We start from the raw sequence: 27,559 nt of genomic DNA on the forward strand, positions 1-27,559 counted from the left end.
TCTCTCGAATCAAATGGTATTTCCTCTCAATATGCTTAGAGCGCTTATGGCTTCTAGGTTCCTTTGAGTTAGCGACAGCCCCACTATTATCACAATAAAGGGTCATGGGCTCGTCGACGTTTGGAACAACTTCCAAATACTTAAGGAACTTTCTAAGCCATACAGCCTCTTTTGATGCTTCACAAGCAGCCACATATTCTACTTCCATTGTGGAGTCAGCAATGCAAGATTGCTTAATACTTCTCCACACAACAGCTCCACCATTAAGGATGAACACAGATCCCGAAGTGGATTTCCTGGAATCCTTATCCGCTTGAAAATCGGAGTCGGTATATCCCGTCATAGTCAGGTCAGTACCTGAGTATGTAAGCATCAAGTTCCTAGTTCTTCGAAGATACTTAAGAACATGCTTAACATACATGAGGCTTCCTACGGTAGAGGGGTAAGGAATTTTCCTCATGTCTTCAATCTCTTGTGTAGTCTTGGGAGACTGGTCCTTAGAGAGTGAAATTCCATGCCTAAAGGGTGTTTGACCCCTCTTGCAGTCTTGCATCGAGAAGCGATCCATCACCTTATCAATATAAGATGCTTCAGAGAGCGACAGGGTCCGGTTTTTCCTATCGCGAAAGATTTGGATTCCCAGAATGTACGCGGCTTCTCCTAGATCCTTCATATCGAATTGCTTTGCCAGCCAGACCTTAACCTCAGATAACTTAGCCACGTCATTACCAATGAGTAGTATATCATCGACTTATAGTACCAGAAACACAACTTTGCCTTCGTGTATTAACTTGTAAACACAAGGCTTATCTATTGACTGTTCAAAGCCAAAGCTCTTTACAGTTTCATCGAATCTAATATTCCATGACCTAGATGCTTGCTTTAGTCCATAAATGGATTTAGGCAACTCACTAACCTTGATCTCTTGACCTTTATCCACGAAACCATCTGGTTGAGCCATGTAAATGGGCTCGTCAAGATTGCCATTCAGAAAGGCTGTCTTGACATCCATTTGCCAGATCTCATAGTCGAGAGCTGCAGCTATGGATAGGAGTATGCGGATGGATTTAAGCATCACGACTGGCGAGAAGGTTTCTTCATAGTCAATCCCTTCTTGTTGGGTATAACCCTTCGCCACAAGTCGTACTTTGAACGTCTCAACGTTCCCATCAGGACCCCTTTTCTTCTTATATATCCACTTACAATTCAAGAAGATTGAGTGTTTGAGTGATTTGGGTTCGGTGCTTACGTGATTGAAGACTCACGTGCGTTTGAAGGCTGAAGTCATCCGAGCATGGGTGTTTGCTCGAAGAGTGGAATTGACGAGGATCTCAAATTCAGGGGGAGTCCCTGGTCTAGGTATTCACTCGTGGTAATAGTTTCTAGGGCTTTTATTTTGCGTTGTAATCATATAAGACCTTGCTTGTACTATTGACTACTATACTTTGAAATCCTTTCCACTGGCAGAGTGCCCCCAGACATAGGTGTTGTTGCACCGAACTAGGTAACAATATTCTGTGTCTTTTATTTATCGCACTGTTTGTTGATTATTCATTATCTGTGATCAAGCAAGTTGTCGGACACTATTGTCAATGGTGCCCACAAGAAGAGTTGTAGTCTTTATTTTGTACATTTGATGTAATAAAGTCTCATGAAGACTCTTGCTTGTAATTGCTTATTCATTAATAAAAAGTTGAAACGTTCATTCATTCTTCCTTGTCTGTTTGAAGCTTTATGATAAAACATTAGTCTTTAGTCCATAAACAAACTTAACAACTTACGAAGAGACAAATGTAGATTTTCATGAACAAACTCTTTGTAGTTTGCTTAAAACGATATATTCGCAATCTAAGGGTCAAAGGACTATTGACCTCTGTACGATTGTTAGGAGAATATATGATGTCTGGTTATGAGACATTGAGAGTTGGAGACTCTATAGTTCTTGTAGGTATCTTCCGAAGGTACTGAATTAACCAGTGCACTTCTAGAGACAAGATAAGAACAAACCATTTAACCTCTTATGTCTCGAAGTCACTACTTATGAACTACATCGTGCTTACCTCAATCCTGAAATGAGACATGCCATTTCACAGCTTACGTATTCTCATTTGAGAAAGTCAGACTTCGGACTCACTATGTGATTCTGAACAGGACCTATTGGTGAAGTACTAAGTTGTGAAGATGTCATGAGTAACTTTGTGAAGTTCTCATAGATATGGAATTCATGTACAAGATTGCTGAAATGCAATGTATATCACCTCATGCTTTGTTCCTTGGAATGTGAATAAATGAACTGGCCAATGTCCAAATTGAGTCTTGACTCTTTTGGATGAAACAATGTGACTTGTTAGCTCCTCGTCAATACATTGTTTCTAACTTATTCACAAGCGACAAAGGAGTTGAGGAAATAACAGCTAGAAGGGTAAAATGGTAATTTTGTAAATCCCGACTAGCTGATGATATTCATGAAGGGTAAACATAGATAATATTCAGTGGATCCGTTCATCACAATTAGGTTGAATTCTTGAGTAGAAAATAAATTCATTTGAACCGAGAGATTTTCAGTGTCAACTCTTTAGTGGAGTCAGTTGACATTAAGCTAAACTTGGAAAAGGTTTGTGAACTTTTGAGTCCAAGTATTTAGCTCAAACTTTGTTCATTTGGATTCATGAGGTCACTGTCACAAATCATATCGAGTAGAAATAGTTAAACTAGAAGCTAAGTCAAAACAAGAACGAGACAAGTCTTACGAAAATTGTCAAAAGGGTAATTTTGTCTTTTTGGACATAGGATGAAATGAATGTCAATAAATTTTTTGACAAGGTCATTTGATGGCTTAAAACCACTCGGCCAAGATTAAATTAATTGGGCCTTGTGGATTAATTTCATTTTATAAGAATTTTATTGAACATTCTTAATGGGCCTTTCTCATGTTGTCATGAACAAATGAAGAAACTTCTAGAAGCCCCTTCTAGAGAACCTTGGCCGCCCAACCCATAGAGAGAAAGGGATATTATTTTGTGCATAAATGTATCAAGATACTTGCCAAAATAAAAAGAGGAAACAAATTTCCTCAAAGAGGAAAGTACAATTTCGGCCAAGACAAGTCAAGGGAGAAGAAAAATAAAAGAGGAAACAAATCCAAGGTGTCATGAAGGCTTATGTTGGCCGTGTGACTTGGATAGAAAAAGAGAAATATTTGCTCATGAATATGTGATATTCTATAGAAGAGGAAACTACCTTATTGAAGGTAAAACCTCTCCAATAAATAGAGCCCTCATTCCTCGAGTTTTATTCATCCCACATAAGTTAGAGATTAAGAGCTTCTCTCTCTAGACATTGTGGTGGCCTATCCTCTCTCTCTCTCTCTCTCTCTCTCTCTCTCTCTCTCTCTCTCTCTCTCTCTAGTTATTTTCGTTTTTTTGTTTTGGCACCTAGGTCAACATTTGACCTAGTGTTTTAGGTCTTCGACTTTGAGACTTGTTCTCGAGTCGTCGTATTTAAAAGTGCCCACACACTAATTCCTTTCTTTCTCGAGTGATTCTTATGATAGAAACTTTCGTGGTTGCTCGTGTTACCGAGGAAAGAAGAGAGACGTGCTGCGAGGGGAGACGAACGTTGCAACTTTCCAAAAGCTTCTTAACGTTCAAGCTTCTAAAAAGGTTAGTAAATTTATTATGCTCATAATAGTTTTTATTTACGTGTACTTGCTCTTTGTCTAGGTTAGTAAAAAAAAATTACTTGTCAAAAGAAAATTTTTAAAATTCCGCCACTTACCCGAAGCGTTAAACTTTTTCTTAAACCCTAGATCAATTCCAACAGACACATTGTCAAGACATTGTGTGCGACATCTTGTCTTTGTGACTAATCAGAATTTCAATTCGTATCAGAGCGGGCACCTAGATCTTTGGGGGGTTTCCTAGGTATTTTATTCTGATTACCAGATATGGATAGTTCCAGAGAGGGAGGCTCGGTCAATCGTCCTCCAGTCCTTGATGGAACCAACTATGGTTACTGGTAAGCCCGTATGAGCGCCTTTATGAAATCCCTTGACAGCGGAACTTGGAAGGATGTGATCCATGGTTGGCAAGCTCTAGTTTCTGTTGATGACAAAGGAGCCGCTACTGGTCCCAAACCCGAGAAGGACTGGAGTCCTACTGAAGATGAGGCAGCTCTGGGTAACTCTCGTGCACTCAATACAATATTTAACGGGATTGATAAAAATGTTTTCATGCTTATAAACACCTGCACGAGTGCCAAAGAAGCTTGGAAAATTCTTGTTGTCACCTATAAGGGAACCACTAAAGTCCGTTAGCAGAAGCAACAGTATCTCACTACAAACTTTGAAGCTCTCACTATGCTTGAAGATGAATCTGTTGCCGACTTCAATGTGTGTATTCGAGACCTTTCCAATGAATCCTACTATCTCGGAAAACCTATGACCGATGAAGATCTTGTTAGGAAAACTCTGAGAGCTTTAAGCTCAAGATTCAAAATGAAGTTCACAGCGATAGAAGAAGTCCATGACCTTAAAACACTAAAGTTTGATGAACTTATGGGATCCCTCATGACCTTTGAGCTTTCTCTTCCCAAGATGGAGAAGAAAGACAAAGGAATGGCCCTCAAAAGCTCTATTCATGATCAGAAGGAGCAGGTATACTCTGATTCTGATGCCAAAATTGATGATACTATTGCTATGCTTGCCAAAAACTATAGCAAGGTTATAAAGAGATTCAACCAAATGACTGGGAAGAATGTATCACAAGATGTCAAAGATAACTTTCAGCCAAGGTTCTAGAAGAATGGAAACCCTCACATAAACGGCAGAAATGGGGCTTCGGTATACTCATGGTGCTTCCACGTCACAGACTACTTTTGTTCCCTAAAAGTCTGCTGACCATATGCCGTGCAAAATGTCTCAGACATCTAGTGGTAACAAGTTTCAGAATCAGCATCAGCGACATCCTCATGGACCAACTAGGTCTCTTGACAACAGACCTCGTTGGGTCTTCCATCATTGTGGATGAAGGGATCATATTCGGTCTTTTTGCTATCGCCTATATGGGAGGAACCTTCATCAGCATTAATCCTCCCACAGGCATGCTCAACCACGCCGTCAACCCTCTTCACGTAAGGAATGGAGAGTGAAAGATGCATCATATCGTGCCAACATAGCATACACCTCTCTGAGAGCCTCCACATGTAATGATTGGTATTTTGATAGTTGTTGTTCTCGTCACATGACTGGTGTTCGTGCCTTTTTGTCCAACATAAAACCTTATTCTAATTGTCATGTTACTTTTGGTGATGGAGTGAAGGCCAAGATTATTTATAAAGGTCAGCTCAACTATCCTGGTTTGTCTTGCTTAATAGAGGCATTATTGGTTGAAGGTCTCACTGCTAATCTTATTAGTATCAGCTAACTTTGCAATTTGAACTTACATGTTAATTTTACTCGTGATAAGTGTGTGGTGATTAATGAGGAACAGGATGAGCTTATGAAAGGAACCAAGTCTCAGGAAAATTACTGCATGTGGTCTCCGGTCAAAGACTCTCAGGTCACAAAGTATCTCTTGTCCAAGGTAGATGAAGCTAGGCTATGGCATCAAAAGCTTGGCCATCTGAACCTCAGAAGCATGCACAAAATTGTCTCTGAGAAGGCCATTGTCGGACTTCCTAAGCTAAAGATTGTTGAAGGAAAAATCTATGGGGATTGTCAGAATGGAAAGCAGGTCAAGAAGTCGCACAAAATGGTGCAACATCTTACTACCTCACGGGTTTTAGAACTCATCCACATGGACTTGATGAGGCGTATGCAGGTTGAAAGCCTTGGTGGAAAGAGATACATGTTTGTGTGTGTCTATGACTTCTCCAGGTATACTTGGATTGATTTTATTCGTGAGAAATCTGACACTTTTGCTATTTTTGAAGCTTTATGCAAGCAAGTGCAAAGAGAAAATGGAGAAGGCATAGGCAAAGTGCTCAGAATCCGAAGTGATCATGGAAGGGAATTTGAAAACATGAGTTTTACTAACTTTTGTATTACATAAGGAATATCTCAGGAATTCTCTGCCCCCCTCACCCCACAACAAAATGGGATTGTTGAGAGGAAAAATCGCACTCTTTAGGAAATGGCTCGTGTGATGATGCTTGCCAAAGACATTCTTCTTCATTCTTGGCTGAGTCACTCAATACAGCCTGCCATATTCATAACAGAGTTACCATTCGTCCGGGTACTACTGTCACTCATTATGATATATGGAGGGGGAGAAAGCCAAATGTCAAGTACTTCCATGTCTTTACCTCGGTGTGCTACATTCTTGCTGATCGAGATCATCGCTGTAAGTTTGATCCCAAAAGTGATGAACGTATATTTCTTGGGTATTCCAAAAATAGTCGTGCTTATTGTGTTTTTAATAAATGCACTAAGACTATGATGGAGTCTATAAATGTGGTTGTTAATGATGTTCCTGATGACTCTAAGAGTGCTGATGATGAAGATGATGTTCTACCTAGTAGCACGGATGTCAGGAGAGATGTTGGTGATAAAGTGGATGACATTGCGCCTGAACAAGAGTCTTTCCCTGAAGAAGCTGAATCTTCACCAGAAAGAAGGGTTCCCTCCAGAAGAGTTCAGAGAAATCACCATGTTGAGGAGGTGGTTGGTGATATTGGAGATGGTATGCGCACTCGTTCAAAAACTTCACTAAACTACGGAGATGGTAATCTCTGTTTTGTCTCTAAAATGGAACGTAAAAATGTCAATGAGGCAAATGATGATGAATATTGGATTAGTGCTATGCAAGCGGAACTTGTTCACTTTGAAAGACATGAAGTCTAGGAGTTAGTTCCTAAACCTGATAATGTTAATGTTATTGGAAGTGGATTTTTAAAAATAAATCTGATGAGCATGGCAATATAAGTCGAAACAAAGCTAGACTTGTGGCACAGAGTTATACGCAAGTGGAAGGTGTGGATTTTGATGAAACCTTTGCCCCTGTTGCTCAGCTTGAAGCCATCAGACTCTTGCTTGGCATCTCGTGTCATCTCCATTTCAAAATTTTCCAGATGGATGTTAAAAGTGCTTTCCTCAACGGGGACTTGACTGAGGAAGTCTATGTTGCCTAGCCTAAAGGTTTTGTAGATCCCAGCTCGCCCCAACATGTCTACAAGCTTAGAAAGGCTCTCTACGGTCTTAAGCAGGCACCTCGGGCATGGTATGGAAGACTAACTCAGTTTCTTGTGTAGAATGGTTATATTAGAGGTGGAGTTGATAAAACTTTGTTCATAAAGAAAGAGGATGGCAACCTCATGATTGCTCAAATCTATGTTGACGATATTGTCTTTGGAGGAATATCGAACAAGATGGTGGACCGTTTTGTGCGACAAATGCACTCTGAATTCGAAATGAGTATGGTTGGTGAGCTTAACTTTTTCTTGGGTTTTCAGATAAGGCAGAAGAATGATGGTATTTTCATCTCTCCTTAAAACATTGTGAAGAAGTTTGGCTTAGAAAAGTCATCTCACAAGCGGACCATGCCGCTACTCATGTTAAACTCACTAAGGATGAGCTTGGTGAATCTGTTGATCAAAACCTTTACAGAAGTCATTGGCAGTCTTCTATATCTTACTGCCACTCATCCTGATCTAGCATATTCTGTTGGTGTTTGTGCTCATTATCAAGCTAATCCCAAAGCGAGCCATTTGTCTCAAGCCAAGCGCATTGTGAGGTACATTTCGGGAACTGATGATTTTGGTCTTCTATACACTTTTGATACCTCATCTACTCTTGTGGGATATTGTGATGCTGACTGGGTAGGTAGCACTATTGATAGAAGAAGCACCTCTGGTGGATGTTTCTATCTGGGAAACAGTCTTATTTCCTGGTTCAGCAAAAAGCAAAACTACATTTCTTTGTCCACAGATGAGTCTGAATACATTGTAGGTGGAAGCAGTTGCACTCAGCTACTCTGGATGAAACAGATGCTTGCTGAATATGGTGTCGGACAAGATTTCATGACATTATTCTGCGACAATATCAGTGCCATCAATATTTCAAAGAATCCGATCCAACATAGTAAGACAAAGCACACTGAAATCAGGCACCATTTCATTCGGGATCTAGTAGAAGATAAGAAGATCAAACTCGAATATATCCACACTGAAAAACAGCTTACAGACATCTTTACAAAGGCCTTGGATGTGAACAGGTTTGAAAGTCTCAGATCCTCCCTAGGATTATGTGCTATTGAACAATAGCAATTACTGAGATATGGAGAGATGATTGTTTGTATTTTTCCTCTCCTCTGGGCTAATTTGTCTCTAATTTGTCAATGTTCATAGGCCCATTTGTTTGGTTGGCTCATTCGACCTATTTGCCGGGCTAAAATACCATCTAAATCGAGTTTGGGCTTGAGTTGGACCAAGACCCATTTAATAGTACGGCGTCGCTTTGATCATCCTCAGCTCATCAAACATGCAACTGACGGTTTATTTATCCAGGAAGTCTGGGAAGTTACTTTTTTTTCAAATTTCGCTTTAGCCTTATTTCCTGTTTTCCCGCCCTCTTCTCACACAATTCCTTTGAATTGGGTAACCACCTCCCCTGACATTTATTTTTGTGGTAGTTATCTCAGTTTTTCCTTCACTATGATGGGTACAAGAAGTGGCATGAGCACAACCGAGTCAGAAAAGAAAGAAAAACCTAAGATGAAGACGAAGAATGTCGCTAAGAAAGGGACTGGACTTGAGCCGGAAAGCAACAAGCATGGGGTCCGGGTTCGTGGAATGCGATCTAATAATCGCACAGATGGTAAGGACGGAGGTGCCATTGCTGGGTCGTTAGTTTCACCTGTAAACCCTGTTGGAATTGATCTAGGGTTTAAGAAAAAGATTAAACGCTTCGGGAAGCGGCGGAATTTTAAAAATTTTCTTTTCGAGTAAAAACGGTTTTTACTAACCTAGACAAAGAGCAAGTACATGTAATTAAAAACTATTATGAGCATAGAAGTTTACTAACCTTTCTTGAAGCTTGAACTTTGAGAAGCTTTTGGAAAGTTGCAACGCTCGTCTCCCTCGCAGCACGTCTCTCTTGCTTTCCTCGCCAACTCGAGCAACCACGAAAGTTTCTATCACATGAATCACTCGAGAATAAAGGAATTAGTGAGTGGGCACTTTTAAACACGACGACTCGAGAACAAGTCTCAAAGTCGAAGAGCTAAAACCACTAGGTCAAATGAGGACCTAGGTGCCAAAACAAAAACAAAAATAACTAGAGAGAGAGAGAGGAGAAATCGGCCACAAGGTCTAGAGAGAGAGTCTCTCAATCTCTAACTTATGTGGAATGAATCAAATGAGAGGAATGAGGTGGGGTATTTATAGGAGGAGGATTACCTTCAAAAGGTAGTTTCCTCATACCCCTTGCACGTCCAAATGAGCTTCTAGAAGCCTTTGGATTTGTTTCATCATTTGCTTTCTCTCTTATTGGCCGAAAATGCACTTTCCTTCTAAAGGAAATTTGTTTCCTCTTTTTCTTTTGGCAAGTATCTTCATACATCAATGCACAAAATAAACTCTCTTTTTCTCTATGGGGCTGCACGAAATTAGTCTCCCATTCTCTTGGGTTGGACGGCCAAAGGGCTTCCAAAAAGCCTTTCTAGATTTTTCTTTACTTGTTCATGACAACATAAGAAAAGCCCATTGAGAATTTTCAAGTAAAATTCTATGAAATGAAATAAATCCACAAGGCCCAATGAACACATCATGGCCAAGTGATCTAGGCCATCATATGACCATGTCAAAAAAAAATTTATTGACATTCATTTCATGCTATGTCCAAAAAGACAAATTTACCCTTTTGACAGTTTTCGTAAAACTTGTCTCGTTCTTGTTTTGACTTAGCTTCTAGTTTAACTATTCCTACTCGATATAATTTGTGACAGTGACCTCATGGATCCAAATGAACAAAGCTTGAGCTAAACACTTGGACTCAAAAGTTCACAAACCTTTTCCAAGTTTAGCTTAATGCCAACTGACTCCATTAAAGAGTTGACACTGAAAATCTCTCGGTTCAAATGAATTTATTTTCTACTCAAGAATTCAACCTAATTATGATGAGCGGATCCACTGAATATTATCTATGCTACCCTTCATGAATGTCATCAGCTAGTCGGGATTTACTAAATTACCATTTTACCCTTCTAGCTGTTATTTCCTCAACTCCTTTGTCGCTTGTGAATAAGTTAGAAACAATGTATTGACGAGGAGCTAACAAGTCACATTGTTTCATCCAAAAGAGTCAGGACTCAATTTGGACACTGGCCAGTTCATTTATTCACACTCCAAGGAACAAAGCATGAGGTGACATACATTGCATTTCAGCAATCTTGTACATGAATTCCATATCTATGAGAACTTCACAAAGTTACTCATGACAGACTCACAACTTAGTACTTCACCAATAGGCCTTGTTCGGAATCACATAGTGAGTCCGAACTTTGACTTTCTCAAATGAGAATACTAAGGTGTGAAATGGCATGTCTCATTTCAGGATTAAGGTAAGCATGATGCAATTCATACATAGTGACTTCGAGACATAAGAGATTAAATGGTTTGTTCTTATATTGTCTCTAGAAGTGCACTGGTCAATTCAGTACCTTCGGAAGATACCTAGAAGAACTATAGAGTCCCCAACTCTCAATGCCTCATAACCAGACATCATAGATTCTTCTAACAATCATACTGAGGTCAATAGTCCTTTGACCCTAAGATTGCGAATATATCGTTTTAAGCAAACTACGAAGAGTTCGTTCATGCAAATCTACATTTGTCTCTTCGTAAGTTGTTAAGTTTGTTTATGGACTAAAAGACTAAGGTTTTATCATAAAGCTTCAAACAAAGAAAGAATGAATGAACGTTTCAACTTTATTAATGAATGAATAGGCAATTACAAGCAAGAGTCTTCGTAAGACTATATGACATCAAATGTACATAAATAGACACTACTACTCTTCTTGTGGGCACCATTGACAGCAAACCCTTCCCTTGCGGCCACGAGAAAGGCCATGATCAAGAAAGATGCACTATCGATCAGCGACATCACAGGCGATGTCAGTTCCAGTAGCGCGTCTGAAGAGAGAGAGGATGTAAGAAGCCCATACAAGCGCATCTCCTATTTGAAAGTCCTCACAAAATGGTTCAAGGTAATCTTGACTCCACTATTCCTTCTGAACCTATTGAAGGAAACCCTAGGGACAGTGATGTTTTGGAATCTCTTCTTGATGAATAAGAACCCCCACATGATGATGTGATTGGGGTAATTCTGGGTCTGGGACAAGATGTTGTGAAGGATGTCCTGAGATCCTTTGCTCGGGTGGACAAGGATAAGACTGATGAGAGGCAAGATGTTGGAGAGGATGTTCTTACCTCTCTAAAGAAGAAAGTTCAGCACAATGATGACGTGTGCATTGCTACTCTTCTGTCTGAGAAGAGGAAGAAGAAGAGAATGATAATGGAGGAGTGTGAGACTGTTGCTCCTATCAAGGAAAAGAAAAAGAAGAGAAAAGTTAAGGTTGGACTAAACAAGAAGAAAGGGAAAAGGCCTACTGTGGCATCTATGCATGTTGCTGACGAGCCCATTGAGGCTGAAGAAGAGGAACCTGTGATATCTCTTGGCATTGGAAACAAGAGATCTGTGGGAGGTCAAAAGCTTCCCAAGAATGTCCATGCTGGTCCCATGGACAATGTTTCCTTTCACAAGGAAGACGGGGTGCTTAAGTGGAGGTTTGTGTATCACCGTGCCATCTTTCCTGAGAAGGGACTGTCTGCTGAGGCTCAAAAGATTGATGTGTTCATGGAACTCTTGCATGATGCTGATTTGCTCAAGACCATCACCAACATCGGAGTGTACTACCCTACTTTGGTGAGAGAGTTCATCGTCAATCTATCCACTTCCTTTGATGCTCCTGTTGACTCTGAGTATAGGAAGGTCTTTGTTAGAGGTCACTGTTTTGACTTCTCCTCAAGTTGCAGACCTGTTTACCAAGGAATTGAATATTCCTACGTTTGATTACTTGATCTCCAAGCTAAACATGTTGCAGTATGTCTAGCTTGAGGGGAGATATTAGAGTAAAGCCGGAGAAGGCTTTACAGCCCTTAGATTCAAACTAAGTTATGTACACGTGTAAGGCCATGATATAAACGATTGCATGTATATATAGTCAAATCAAGTCAATGAGAAAGTTAGTTGCGCAGTTACACAAATCAGTTACATTCTTCTTCTTCTTCCTCTCTCTCTCTCTCTCTCTCTCTCTCTCTCTCTCTCTCTCTTGATCTCTCTTTCTTTCAGCTTGAGTTCTTGATCTTAGAAGATAGGAACAATAAGGTCCTAGGCCTTCCTTTTCTTTGAACCCAACTCTTGATGAATGATATCAGACAAAGAGGGAAGGAGTGGTAAAAAAAGGGGGAGGGGGCATGGTGGGTATTGGGCTACCTTATTTGGCATAAACCCGTCATTTGATTCTTTTAGGTATTTTGGGTCAAAGGCCTACGGAACAAAGGTTGGTTCATGTGCTATACTGGGTCACTTTTGGATAGCTCTTGGGTAAGCAATCCTTACCCGAAACAGTCTCGTAGGGGAACCTGGTGGAACCACCATTATCGACTCGTACTCTAGGACACATCAACGTTATTCTTCTGTTTTGTTGATTCCACACCACTGTTATCTGCAACATTTGCGCTCTGTGCTCTTCAGACTATCTTAACATGCTTTTTCAGGTGGACTTATGTCTTTTATCTCCTTGCCCTTTTTCCCTAGAGACATTCTCCCCTCTGGCGGCGCTGGTCATACATCCAAAGAGACCTCTCATTGAATTTCTTCAATCTTCATGGACTTTAGACATTTCCCCACTCTGAGGATGCCGACGATACTATCATCCCCCGTTGAAGAGAAGCACGTAGAGCTAGTTCCATCAACACGCATCCATGGTCTGTACAACCTTATTGCATCCCCTCTAGCGGTGGCGCTCTCACATCGGAAGAGACCTCCCATTGCATTTCTCCAATCTTCATGGACTGTAGACATTTTCCCACTCTAAGGATACCAACAATACTAGCATCCCACGTTGAAGAGAAGCACGTAGAGCTAGTTCCATCAACATGCATTCATGGTATGTACAACCTTATTGCATCCCCTTCTGGCGAAAAAAGGCCATTTTCACCAGATCTTGGCACATTTTCTTCTCATGATTGATAATCCCACATCCATAGCAAATCGAAGGGAGACGTTCGAATTTGATTTGCACCCAAAGCTCATAGAAGCCTTTCATTTTCTGGGAGAAACCAACAAAATGAGGCTTGGTAATATCTACTTCCACCTGAAGACGCATGAATTTGAGGTTAGAATAAGACCTCTTTTACATATCCTCTACCGGCATTCCAATCTTGGCCGCGACTTTGTTCGCATTTTCCTTTTGAGTGGAATGGGAGTAGGAGACCATGAACTTGAACCCATAATACTGACTTTGTGAACTCAACATCTTCCAAACCACCATTCACCGGCCACTCCTTCATAATCATATGAGAACCATTTACATTCCATGTTCTCCCCAGGAGAATCTCCGCACCTCAACTCCGACTTGAAAGAGAAGGAGAAGACGTCTGTGTGGAGTCTATGTACTTTTAAATCCGAGCTTCTCCAATGACTTTTCTAACTATAATGTACATTTTTTAGGAGAAATATAAGTCTCTCATAAAAAAAATTAATTTCAGGCTTATATAATTTTGGCTTAACAATTTTAAGTCTTTGATAATTTAGCAGTTGCCTATGATTGGTCCGTTCAAAGACTAAACATAAAAATAATGCTAATATGATCACGACTATTAGTTCGCCAAAATGACTAAAGTAGTTTCAATTTTAAAAATCAAATCTAGCAATTAAATATAATAAGGTTACTCTAATTTAAATGAAAACTAACAAAACTTATTGTATACCATATCTTATAAATTATTAATAATAATATGGTACACTTTCTTCCTTGAAAATGTTTTATAAAGACCTCCAAGAGTTTTCAAAAGTAGTCCAGTTTGATCTTAACTCACTACTACAAATTTTGTTTTCTGATGCGTATGACTATCAGGTGCGATTAGTCGCACCTAAAAGTCGCATCTAAATGACTTTCAGATGCGACTAGTCGCACCTTATTGTCTACCATAAGTCCAAAAAAAATTCGCTGAAATTGAGTTTGATTTTAACTATCAGGTGCGACTTGTCACACCCGATAGTTCAACAAACTTTCAGGTGCGACAAAGTCGAACCCAATTGTTAAATTATTTTCTTAAGTTCAAATCTCCCCCTCATTTTTTTCATCCAGTTATATGACATGGCATTCTGATTTAATTTTTTTCAATATCATCCAGTGTGAGTAGTCGCACCGATGAGTTATCGGGTTCGTTTAATCGCATCCGAAAGATTCTGCAGGTACGACTTTGTCGCATCTGATTGTTCAAAATTTTTACCGGGCCAAATTTCCCCCTCAATTTTTCGTCCAGTTATATCACATGGCATTCTGATTTAATTTTTTTTAAATATCATCGGGTGCGACGACTAGTCGCATCCGATGAGTTATTGGGTGCGACAAGTCGCATCCAAAACACTATTTAGGTTCGACTTTCTCGCACATGTTTTCTAGGATTTTCTATAAAACCAAATCTTTTGTACTTCGTCTTCTTCATAACTTCCACTAATTTTCTCCAAAAAAAAATACTTCTCTTGCTCATTTTTACTCTGCTCCGACCTCTCCACCATCATAAACCACCACAACCGCCTCCACGAACCTCCACAACCACCAACTCCTCCACAGTCACCTCAAAATCTCTGCCTCACACTCTCTCCGACCTCTCACTCTCCGCCTCACTCTCACTCTCTCCGACCTCTCACTCTCCGCCGCACTCTCACTCTCTCCAACGGCTCTATCTCTCTTCATAACTCTCACTCTCTCTGACATCTCACTCTCCTCCTCACTCTCTACCCCATTCTCACTCTCCTCCTCACTCTCTGCCCCATTCTCACTCCCTCCAACCTTTCACTCTCCGCCACACACTCTCTTCGGCCTTTCTGGTATTTCTCTCTCTCTCTCTATCTTTCTCTCTCTCTCTCTCTCTCTCTCTCTCTCTCTCTCAAATGTGCTCAGCCTCGGCATCTCTACCCCGACAACCCCACTGCCTCGACACGTGTTCAGCCTCGTCACTACAATCCCGCTAATCTATCCCTCACTGCCTCTCTCTCTCTCTCTCTCTCTCTCTCTCTCTCTCTCTCTCTCTCTCTCTCTCTCTCTCTCTCTCTCTCTCTCTCTTATTTTCCTGAACCAAGAGCCGATTTAATTTGGCAGGCTGAACTCTCTTCTGCGTTGTAGTGTCGTGTCCCGAGCCTCGTCAAGTTGTTGTCCCGAGCCTCGTCGCTGCAATCCCGGTAAGCTATCCCTCTCACTGACTCTCTCGTTCTCATTTTCTCTGTCACTGACTCTGTCACTCTCGCTCTCTCTGTCTCAGTTTAGCCGTTGTCCCGACGTGATGCTGCTGTTTCGACGAGTCCCTGTCCTCGATGAGTCTCTGTCCCCGCTGTGTTGTCGGTCCTCAACCGTCTTTCGTTGTACTGTACCGTCGCTGCCTCGATCCCTCCTCCACCGTTTCACCGAGCCGCTCTTCCGCACCGAGCCGCTCTTCCAATTAAGTCTAGCTTTTTTATTTTATTGTTTGTTATATAAGCTGTTAGTTTAGTTAGTTTAGTTAATTAGGCTAGTTGATATAAAATGTAATGTTAGTTAATTTAGGTGTAAATGTTAGTTAGTTAATTAGTATGTAAATGTTAGTGAATTAAATAGATATGTAGTAATTGTTTAGAATGTTAAATGTTAGTATGTAAATGTAAATGTTAGTTAATATAATTGTAGTTAATAATTGTAAATGTTAATTAGATAGTTAGTAATATGTTTAGGTTGTTTAATTTAATTTTGATTAGTTTATGTTAATTGTAATTGTAATTGAATTGTAATTAATTTGATAACATATTAATGTTTAGTAATATGTTTAGGTTAGTGTTTAGTTTAAATTTGTTTTGTTTTAATTAGTTTTGAATTATTGTAATTTATCAATTAGGAATTGTAGTTAGTCTAATAATTACATGAATAGGTTGTTTAGTTTAAAACTAGTTAATCAAATTAAAATTGTAATTGTAATATGCTACTTTCAAATTGATTAGTAATTGTAATTGATAATTTCACAAATTTAATAATTTGATTAGTTTATGTTAAAATTAAGTTTTAATTGTGTTTTGTGACATGTTTTGATAGTTTGTGACATGTTTTGATAGTTTGTGATATTTTGTTTATTTCGATTTTTTATGCTAATGAATTTGTGATTAGTTTTGTTTAGTTGATTTAACATGAAATGAAATTGTAACTTTAAATAAGAAAAATAGTTTGTGACATGTTTTGATAGTTTGTGATGTTTTTTTTATTTCGATTTTTTATTTATAAAATGTTATGGCCAAACCACGGAGGTTTGGTTTAGGGCTGAGCTTATTTATAGGATAGTTCTGGATGGTTTGTATATGTCTTTAAATAATTTTGCAGGTTTTTGGTTTGTCAGTATAATAGGGGAAACTCTGCCAAAATTTCGATAGAGTTTCGAATCAATTAGTCTAAAAACTCCCAATTTATTCAATCTGACTTCAAAATAACATACAATTCATAATCTCTCGTCCATTTGTTCTTCGTCCCTTATCAATAACTCTCAACAACTTTCATTTTTCGCTCTCATTCAGCAAAATGTCCAATCCAAGTAGAGATTGGATCACGGAGAACAATCGGTTGACCTTACCGTATAAAACCGGGATTAACGAGTTTATCCATGTTGCAAGAAGATTCCCTAACGAAAATGACAAATATCGGTGTCCTTGCAAGCCTTGTAACAACGTGAGATGGCATGACACTGGGGTTGTTAGGAATCATCTGTTGAACAAGGGGTTTACCCTAGGCTACACAGAATGGTATCATCATGGCGAGCTCGAACGTGTCGTCCTTCCTCTTGAAGAAGATTCCATCGGAGGAACAGATCAGAGAGGAATAGAAGGATTGCACAGTGTTGTGGAGGATATCAGGGATCACGAGGATTTTGACGATGCTACGGAGCCGACCCAGAGCGAGGTGGGTGCAGAGGAGCAAGTGGAAGACCTCTTCGCCCAGTTGGAAGCATAATTGTACCCAGCATGCAAAGAGTTTTCTTCTTTGTCGTTCCTGGTTTCTTTGATGCAACTCAAAGTCACGAACCATTGGACGGACAAGTCGTTCACAGAACTCTTGCAACTGCTGAGGAAGTCTCATCCAGCTGGTACTCGAATTCCGGAGAAGCATTACGAGGCAAAGGCGAAGTTGAAGCTTTTGGCATGGGATACGAGATGACCGACGCGTGCATTAACAACTGTGTCCTATTCCGAAAAGATCTCGCGGAAGCCGACGTGTTCCCAGTATGCAACGAGAGTAGATGGAAGCCAATTGGGAAAATGATAACGCAAAATATTTTGCGATATTTTCCCTTGAAAGATCGATTAAAGCGGTTATACGCATCTCGACACACGTCGCTTCTGATGTAGTGGCACAAAAGAGATCGCGTCAGGGAAGCTGGTGTTCTGCGACATCTTGCGGATGGTACGACGTGGAAAAACCTGGACGATAGATACCAAGGCTTTGCTGCAGAGCCTCGAAACGTGTGGCTTAGACTAGCTGTGGATGAGTTCAACCCGTTTGGAGAAATGAGTCTATCGTACAGCATGTGGCATGTGGTACTAACTGCGTACAACTTGCCGCCTTAGTTATGCATGAAGAAAGAGTACCTGATCCTGACGCTTCTGATCCCGGGGCCTCATTCACCAGGAAAAGACATAGTGTGTTCTTGCAGCCAGTTGTTGAAGAGCTGAAAGAACTGTGGGAAACTGGATTTCGCGTTCGAGATGGCGCCAACGATGAAGTGTTTTAATTGCGTGATGCGCTACTCTGGACGATAAAAAATTTTCCGTCTCGATTGTATTTATCGGGATGGAGTGGCCAAGGGTATCTCACTTTCCCCACGTGCAACCTTGACACGCCGTCTCTGAAAATCAGAAACAAGATCGTCTACTATGACCACCGTCGATTCTTGCATACGCGTCACTGATTGAGGAAAAGCACCAATCACTACAAGGGTCACCACGAAAAACGCAGTAAAGCAGAAACCCGAGAAGTTGACTCCGCAAGACATACTCGCTCAGTTGGCTAGTGTGTCTAGCACGACAACTGGCAAACACGCCGGCTCCGTGGGCAGAAAACAAAAGCAAGCCTAGTGCGAACTAAATTGGGCCAAGAAAAGCATCTTTTACGAGTTACCGTACTGGTCAGATTTGGAGTTGAAGCACAACATGGACTTCATGAACATAGAGAAGAACGTGCGCGAGAATCCTCTCGGAACCATGCTCAGCTTAGAAAAGAAGAACTACGACACCGAGAAAGCGAGGTTTGATTTGATGGACTTGGACATCAAGACTGCTCTCCACTTGAAAAAACAAGGGGATTAGTGGTACAAACGTTTGACATAGACCAGGTGGAGCAATATGCGATAGATACCGTTCTCGGGCAACGTCAAGATTGGTATATCGGGATAGGTCCTTCGATCCCGAGATCCTCGTATCTTTTGGCTCAAGCTCAGGACGAGAGCTCGTCATCAGGTTCCTCATCTAGGTGCGTTCCAGATCTAGCAGTTAGCGAGCTACAAGCTGCGTTGGATGCACAACAGGTCGCGATGGAAGAGATGAGATGTGAGCATCAAGCTCAGTTTGACGCCATTCAGCAACATTTCTTCGCGTACACACAACAGAATCCATCTCCCTTGCAGACGTCCCCCGCGATGCAGCACCCTCAGACGACGCCGCTATCAGCTCAATGGCGAATGCTCAGACGCCAGCTTCAGTAGAGTTCCAGCGACAGTGTTCGAGCGGCAGTGCACCAGAACGCCAAGGCGTGCGAGGAAAATCTGACGAAAGAAGAGGTCGTGCAATCAAGGATTGGTATGAGCAGCAAGGAAAGGGGAAACAAACCAAGTAGAAATGTATTATTTTAATTTATCGAATGCAAATTATCAAATTTTCATTTGTAAATATTAGAATTTCAACTATAATGAACCAAATGCTATTATTAATATTATATAATTATTATTCTAATTATTATTATTAAAATTATTTAATTAATTTTATAAAAAAAATTATATGCTGATTAATCAGCATATGAAAAAAAAAAAAAAAAAAAAAAAAAAAAAAAAAAAAAAAAACTAAAGAGAATCAGATGCGACTAGTCGAATCTGATACTCTTGCATCTTGCCAAAATATTAGGCGGGAAAGAATATCATATGCGACTAGTAGCATCTGATACTTTTGGCGCTAAAGTTTCAGATGCGATTAGTCTCATCTAATTCTCTTTTCCCCGCCTTTATATATTGTTTTGGAATGAATTTAAGTGCGACTTTAAATGCGAAAAGTCGCACTTAAATGTGTCGCACCTGATAATTACGATTTTCAGGTGCGACTTTTGCACTTTCAGGTGCGAAACAAGTCGCACCTGATGCTATGTTTTGTACTAGTGACTAAGCCTAACGGTTTTGGGGACTAAATTCACTTATTATTTTACATATGTTTAATTAGAAAATTATTATTAGCTCATAAATGTGTTTTTGAAACCGATATTAACTGCTATTAAAAAAATCGACATGCAAAATAAGATCACGAACCCTCAAGAACTATATGTCTCGCTAGCTCAGTAAATCATCGACCACATTACTAATAATTAGGTTCACAACCATCAAGTGAATTTTGAAATAAAAAATTCCATGCCACTTCTGAACAAGAAAAAAATGAATTACATAGATGATTCAAATATGAACCCCTATTGATAAAATAATAAAATATTAAAAAAAAAAAAGTAATAACCCGCAAAATACACACATGCAAATGAGAAGGAATTTCTCAGCGTTATCTTATGCTTTTATAAGATAAAAGATTAACTGTATTCAGACATCGACTCAGTAAAGCTGTCAAGCTTTTTGACATAATTAATTAGAGAAAATACCTTTTATGATATGTGACCTTATTCCCAACCACGGAACTTAGTTTACGATTTTGTTAAGCACTCAATATCAGCTAGCTCTCCACTATGTAATCCAAGTCCAACACTCTTATGTTACATGTATTTTATGTTCTTACGTACTACGATGAATAGATATCCACTGGTCAAATACGCAAATCTATCCGGAAATTTAATATATTATGAACATGATTTCAAGTCTAACCTTGATTGCCTGGTCTTTGTTTATATATGCAACAAAATCTGGTTAAAAAAAATGATCATGTGCCTGAATAGATAGGGTAATATAGTATTTTACTTGAGCTAAAAAAATTATGTGTTACGGTAGGATCAGCATTTTTATAAACAAATATACCCTGGTAGATTAATGAGGCATGATAATTTGACTACGAAAGCAGTATCTTCTGAAATTCTATTGAGTCAAAGAAAAAATGCCGCACACAATATAAAATCAATTAATTAATGAAACATTCTGTATAGAAGCAAAAAATGAACTTTAAAAAGAACAATGCATAAATATAAATGACACAAAGAGTGGTAACCCAATTCGGTGTAACGGCACCTACTCTGGAGTGTAGTGTACCAAGTGAAAAGGAAACACACTATAACGATAAGTAATCAATAGTACAATAATGGACTTATATGAACAATCTCTGTCTCAATGTCATATTTCTATTACTACCCGTGAATTTCAAATCATGTTCCCCTAAATATGAGATCTCATCTATTCCACTCTCAAGCACTCTTCTAGTGTTTCATAATCTTCAATATCAGCGCTCCTGAAACCTTCAACCACGATATCACAAAACCAACATTTCGAGAGTTACACGACACACATCAAACAATTAGTTTCTCAGTCCGCCAATCGTGCAAGTCTAAGAACCCTACAAGATTGATGAATGCATCTAGACTACTAAGGGTGAAGCCCTTGGCTTTTATAGTAGTCAACACCTATGGAAGTTGATCTAGGGTTTCCTTACCCATACACGGGAAGAGAACCAGTGTAGAAAGTCTTCCTGAATCATTCAGGTATTTCAAAAAAACATGCCAAAAATATAGATTTGCACACAGAGACAAAGATGTCTCAACATATCCTGAAGCATGTTATCAGACATCTTACCAGACAAACTTGTAAAAAAATAAGCCAGCAACACATGTAACAACGAACTCCCCCTTTCGCTATTTTTTAGACAAGCACTTCAAGAACAGTACTCATCAGATAAAGTCTCAGTAAAAAATAAAATGACACTCCAAATAGAGTCTAGAAATTAACAAGTCAAAATAAATAAATAAAAAATTAAGTACCTCTCCCATTTATTGCCTCACAAACATACCAAAGACAAAGACATATCAAACTCAGAGTGTGGCACAAATCTGATAAACAAAGAGTACTAGAACAAAGCAGCAGAAAAGACTATCATCCACAAGCAAAGAGGTCTAAGTACACATACGAGAAGAGAGAGGCTGATCAAAACAAAACAGCCACTAACATAGTCTTAAACACAAACAGTCTAGAAGCAGGAACAAAAAGAACACAACATGTTGTCAATGGTGCCCACAAGAAGAGTTGTAGTCTTTATTTTGTACATTTGATGTAATAAAGTCTCACGAAGACTCTTGCTTGTAATTTCTTATTCATTAATAAAAAGTTGAAACGTTCCTTCATTCCTCCTTGTCTATTTGAAGTTTTATGATAAAACATTAGTCTTTAGTCCATAAACAAACTTAACAACTTACGAAGAGACAAATGTATATTTGCATGACAAACTCTTCATAGTTTGCTTAAAACGATATATTCGCAATCTAAGGGTGAAAAGACTATTGACCTCAGTACAATTGTTAGGAGAATCTATGTTGTCTGGTTATGGGGCATTGAGAGTTGGAGACTCTATAGTTCTTCTAGGTATCTTCCGAAGGTATTGAATTGACCAGTGCACTTCTAGAGACAAAATTAGAACAAACCATTTAACCTCTTATGTCTCGAAGTCACTACGTATGAATTGCATCGTGCTTACCTTAATCCTGAAATGAGACATGCCATTTCACAGCTTACGTATTCTCATTTGAGAAAGTCAGAGTTCGGACTCACTGTGTGATTCTGAACATGGCCTATTGGTGAAGTACTAAGTTGTGAAGATGTCATGAGTAACTTTGTGAAGTTCTCATAGATACGGAATTCATGTACAAGATTACTTAAATGAAATGTATATCACCTCATGCTTTGTTCCTTGGAATGTGAATAAATGAACTAGCCAGTGTCCAAATTGAGTCCTGACTCTTTTGGATGAAAAAATGTAACTTGTTAGCTCCTCGTCAATGCATTGTTTCTAACTTATTAACAAGCGACAAAGGAGTTGAGGAAATAACAACTAGAAGGGTAAAATGGTAATTTTGTAAATCCTGACTAGCTGATGATAATCATGAAGGGTAAACATAGATAATATTCAGTGGATCCGCTCATCATAATTTGGTTGAATTCTTGAGTAGAAAATAAATTCATTTGAACCGAGAGATTTTCAGTGTCAACTCTTTCGTGGAGTCAGTTGACATTAAGCTAAACTTGCAAAAGGTTTGTGAACTTTTGAGTCCAAGTGTTTAGCTCAAGCCTTGTTCATTTGGATCCATGAGGTCACTGTCACAAATCACATCGAGTAGGAATAGTTAAACTAGAAGCTAAGTCAAAACAAGAACGAGACAAGTTTTACGAAAATTGTCAAAAGGGTAATTTTGTCTTTTTGGACATGGCATGAAATGAATGTCAATAAATTTTTTGACATGGTCATATGATGACTAATAACTCTCGGCCATGATATGTTGTCAAATTAATTTCATTTCATAGAATTTTACTTGAAAATTGTTAATGGGCTTTTCTTATGTTGTCATGAACAAGTAAAGAAAAATCTAGAAAGGCATTCTAGAAGCTTTTTGGCCGTCCAACCCAAGGAAATGGGAGATAAAATTCGTTCAGCCCTTTGTGTGAAAGAAATTTTATTTTGTGCATTAATGTATGAAGATACTTGCCAAAAGAAAAAGAGGAAACAAACTTCCTCTAGAAGGAAATTGTGATGGGCGGCCAAGGCAAGGTCAAGGCAAACAAAATAGGAAACAATCTTGTTTCTAGAAGGCTGCCACACGTCCAAATGAAAGAGGAAATAAGGCAATATTTGCTCATGAATATGTGATATTCTATAGAAGAGGAAACTACCTTATTGAAGGTAAAGCCTCTCCTATAAATAGGGGCCTTATTCTTCTCATTTCATTCATCCCAAGTTTTAGAGATTGAGAGCTTCTCTCTCTAGCTTGGCCGCCCCTATCTCCTTGTCTCTCTAAGTTCTTTTCGTTTTTGTTTTGGCACCTAGGTCCTCATTTGACCTAGCGAGTTTAGCTCTTCGACTTTGAGACTTGTTCTTGAGTCATAGTGTTTAAAAGTGCCCACACACTAATTCCTAATTTTCTCGAGTGATTATAGTGATAGAAACTTTCGTGGTTGCTCGAGTTGGCGAGGAAAGAAGAGAGACGTGCTGCGAGGGAGACGCACGTTTTCAACCTTCCGAAGGCTCATCAACGTTCAAGCTTCTAAAAAGATTAGTAAATTATTTATGCTCATAATAGTTTTTATTTACATGTGCTTGCTCTTTGTCTAGGTTAGTAAAATCGTTTTACTTGTCAAAAGAAAATTTTTAAAATTCCGCCGCTTACCGAAGCGTTAAACTTTTTCTTAAACCTTAGATCAATTCCAACACAACCAACTATCACAAAATCGAGATAATACAACCAATCAACAATACAGACCAATATGAGATAGAAGTATGAGAGCCATCCTTTTAGCAGGCTGCTTTTCATAAATTTCTTCTTGTTAAGTCCCACATTTCCTCTCTTTTTCTTCTTCTTCTCTACACCTTTTTCTTTTCCTTTCTCACTAGTCTTTGGAATAGATCTAGGATTAAGAATAATTTATCGCTTCTAGCAAGCGGCGGAATATAAAAAATTCTTTAAAGCATGTAAAACAATTTTACTACGTAAACAAAGTGCATGAACATATAATTTAAAACTAATAACTATAAAGAGTTTTCACTCGGTACCAACCTCGTTAGAAGCTTGAGCGTTGAGAAGCTTTTGGAAAAGTTGAATCACTGGTCTCCCCACTTAGCTTGTCTCCTTCGTGTCTTTTTGAATCCGAGTAACCACGATAGTTTCTACCATTAGAGTCTTCGAGTTTTTAAAGGATTTAGTGTGTGGGCACACTATTAAACACAATGACTCAAGAACTAGTCTTAGAGCCAAAGAGCTAATACAAAAGGTAGGTCTAATGAGGACCTAGGTGGCAAAACAAAAGAGCAAGAAGAAAAGAGAGGGAGAGAGAGAGAGAGAGAGGGGGTCGGCCAAGTCTAGAGAGAGAAGCTTTCAATCTCAAAAACTTGTTTCAACATTGTGAATGAGGTGTGGTATTTATAAGAGGAGGGATTGCCTTGAAGAGGTAGTTTCCTCTTTTTTATTGAATATCACATATTCATGAGCACAATCTTTATTTCTCATTCCTATCATAATACCAAGGTTGGAAATTTGTTTCCCTTTTTCCTTAGTTGGCCGTCCATACTATAGCTTGGCGCTATAAATTTGTTTCCTCTTTTCCTTTTGGCAAGTATCTTCATACATCAATGCACAAAATAATTTCCTCTTTTCTATTGATGGAGGCCACGAAATTTTCCCTCTTGAACAAGCTTCTAGATGTTTCTTTATTTGTTCATGACAATACAAGAAAAGCCCATGTAGAATTTTCACATAAAATGAAATTCAATCCTTAAGGCTCAAAACCCAATGTTGGTCGTGTGGATCAATTTACATTGTCATCATATGACAATGTCCAAAATCTTATTTTGATATTTATACCATCTTATGTCCTTATGAAAAAAATTACCCTTTAGACAATTTTCGTAAAATTCGTCTAGTTCAACACCTGAACTTGTTTTGACTTAGTTACTAGTTTAACAAATCCTACTCTAATGACTTGTGGTAGTGCCCTCATGGATCCAAATGAACAAAGCTTGAGCTAGCATGCTTGGACACAAAAGTTCACAAACCTTTTACAAGTTCTAGCTTAATGTCAACTGACTCCACTAAAGAGTTGACATTGAAAATCTCGATTCAAATGAATATGTTTTCTACTCAAAATTCTACTTAATTGTGATGAGTGGATCCATTGAATATTATCTATGTTTGCCCTTAATGAATATCATCAACTAGATGAGATTTATAAAATTACCATTTTACCCTTCTAATTCTTATTTCCTCAACTCCTTTGTTACTTGTGAATAAGTTAGAAGTAATGTATTGACGAGGAGCTAACAAGTCACATTGATTCATCCAAAAGAGTCATGACTCAATTTGGAAACTGGCCAGTTCATTTATTCACATTCCAAGAAACAAAGCATGAGGTGATATACATTGCATTTCAGCAATCGTGGACATGAATTTCATATCTATGCGATCTTCACAAAGTTGTTCATGACATCTTCAAAGTGAATCTAGAACTTTGACTTTCTCAAATGAGAGTATGTAAGCTATGAAATGACATGTCTCATTTCAGGATTGAGGGAAGCATGATGCAATTCATACATAATGACTTTGAGATGGAAGAGGTTAGATGGTTTGTTCTTATATTGTCTCTAAAAGTGCACTGGTCAATTTAGTATCTTCATAAGGTAACTAGGAAGAACTATAGAGTCTCCAACTCTCTATGTCTCATAACCAGACATCATAGGTTCTCCTAACAATCATACTGAGATCAATAACTTTTTTGTCCTTAGATTGTGAATATACTGTTTTTAAGCAAACCATGAAGAGTTTGTTCATGCAAATCTATAATTGACTCTTCGTTTGTTGTTAGGTTTGTTTAAGGACTAAAGATTAAGGTTTATCATAAAGCTTCAAACAAACAAGGAAGAATGAATGAAAGTTTCAACTCTTTATTAATTATTCAGCAGTTACAAGCAAGAGTCTTTGTGAGACTTTATTACATCAAATGTATGTAAGTTATAACTACTACTCTTCTTGTAGGCATCAAAGCCAACATAGTCTTCTTCTTCTTGGTGACCAGAGAAAAAAACAGAACATCATCCTCAAAAACAGATTTCCTCTTTCGAGAGGACTTCTTACCAGAGCTAGGCATAAAATCAACATGTACCTCTTCTCTTCTCTCTTCATCCACTCTCTCTATCTCCACAGCAAGTTTTTCCAAAAGAGGAGTGTGGTTACGTTAGGTGTTGGCTTATTTTTTACTGCAAGTTATTAAGGAAAGATGTCGGTCAATAGGTTTCAGGATAAGTAGATACATCTTTCTCTTTGTGCGGAAACTGTATTTCTGGCAAGTTTCTTGTTTTACCAGATCGTATCGCTGAAGACTTTCTTGATGATCTTCACTGGTTTATGGGTAAGGAAACCCTAGATTGACTTCCAGACTTGTATGACTGCTATAAAAGCCGAGTGCTATTCCCTTAGCAGTTCTTGACGCTATATCAAAATACTTAGGGTTCCTAGACGTGCACGATTGGCGGACTGGGAGACTATTTGTTTTGTTAAGAGCAGTGTAATTCTACAAACACTATTCTAGAAGTCTGAGTGTTTATGATATTGGGTTTTATGATTGTGTGATTGAAGTCTTCGCGTATGTTTGATATTGAGGCTGACCGAGCATCAGAGCATGCTTGAAGAGTAGAATTGAGAGGGGTCTCAAATTCAGGGGGAGTCCCTGTTTTGGTAATCACTTGTAGTAATAGTTTCTAAGGCATTTATATTTGTGTTGTTCATATAAGTCCTTGTTTGTACTATTGACTACATGATACTGAAATCCTTTCCACTGGCTGTGAGCCCCCAGACATAGGTGACGTTACACCGAACTAGGTAACCATATCTTATGTCTTTACTTTTATGCACTGCTTTGTTCATTATCCATTATCTGTGTTAAAGCAACTTGTCGGACATATTGCTGCTACATTGTGTGCGACATCTTGCCATTCACTCTAAACAGAATTTCAAGTAGAAGCATTTTTCTCGACATTAGAAGCAGCAGGCTCCACAACATTCTCCTCAGGTTGATCAACAACAACGTGGGATAACTGAAGAATTTCTTCGATAACATCAGCACTAGGAGGATCAGTATTGTTCAATACAGATTCCAAATTTTCAAAATCATTTTCTACATTTTCAGTAATCTCAACCCTAGCGGCAGTAATCTCCTCATCAACCATATCTTTAATTATATTCTCTACATTCTCTTCTACATCAATAGTAGAGACACCAGGATCAGGAATACCTTGAACCATAATATGAGGGGCTTCTATCGGAGAGGTGTTTGACTGATTCTTCGGAGAGGCAGTAGAATTTTCTTCTTCAAGGGA

The 27,559-nt window shown here is 38.9% G+C and overlaps 1 pseudogene; it reads left to right on the plus strand.

Annotated features, from left to right (window-relative positions):
• The first annotated feature begins 7,566 nt into the window (after positions 1-7,566).
• LOC149395166 (secreted RxLR effector protein 161 pseudogene) lies at positions 7,567-8,259 on the plus strand (annotated as a pseudogene).
• Positions 8,260-27,559: the final 19,300 nt, after the last annotated feature.

This window comes from Urtica dioica, chromosome 5 (assembly GCF_054948205.1).
Source record: "Urtica dioica subsp. dioica isolate 48M chromosome 5, U.dioica_male_clone48M_v1_H2, whole genome shotgun sequence".
In the NCBI taxonomy this organism is placed as follows: domain Eukaryota; kingdom Viridiplantae; phylum Streptophyta; class Magnoliopsida; order Rosales; family Urticaceae; genus Urtica; species Urtica dioica.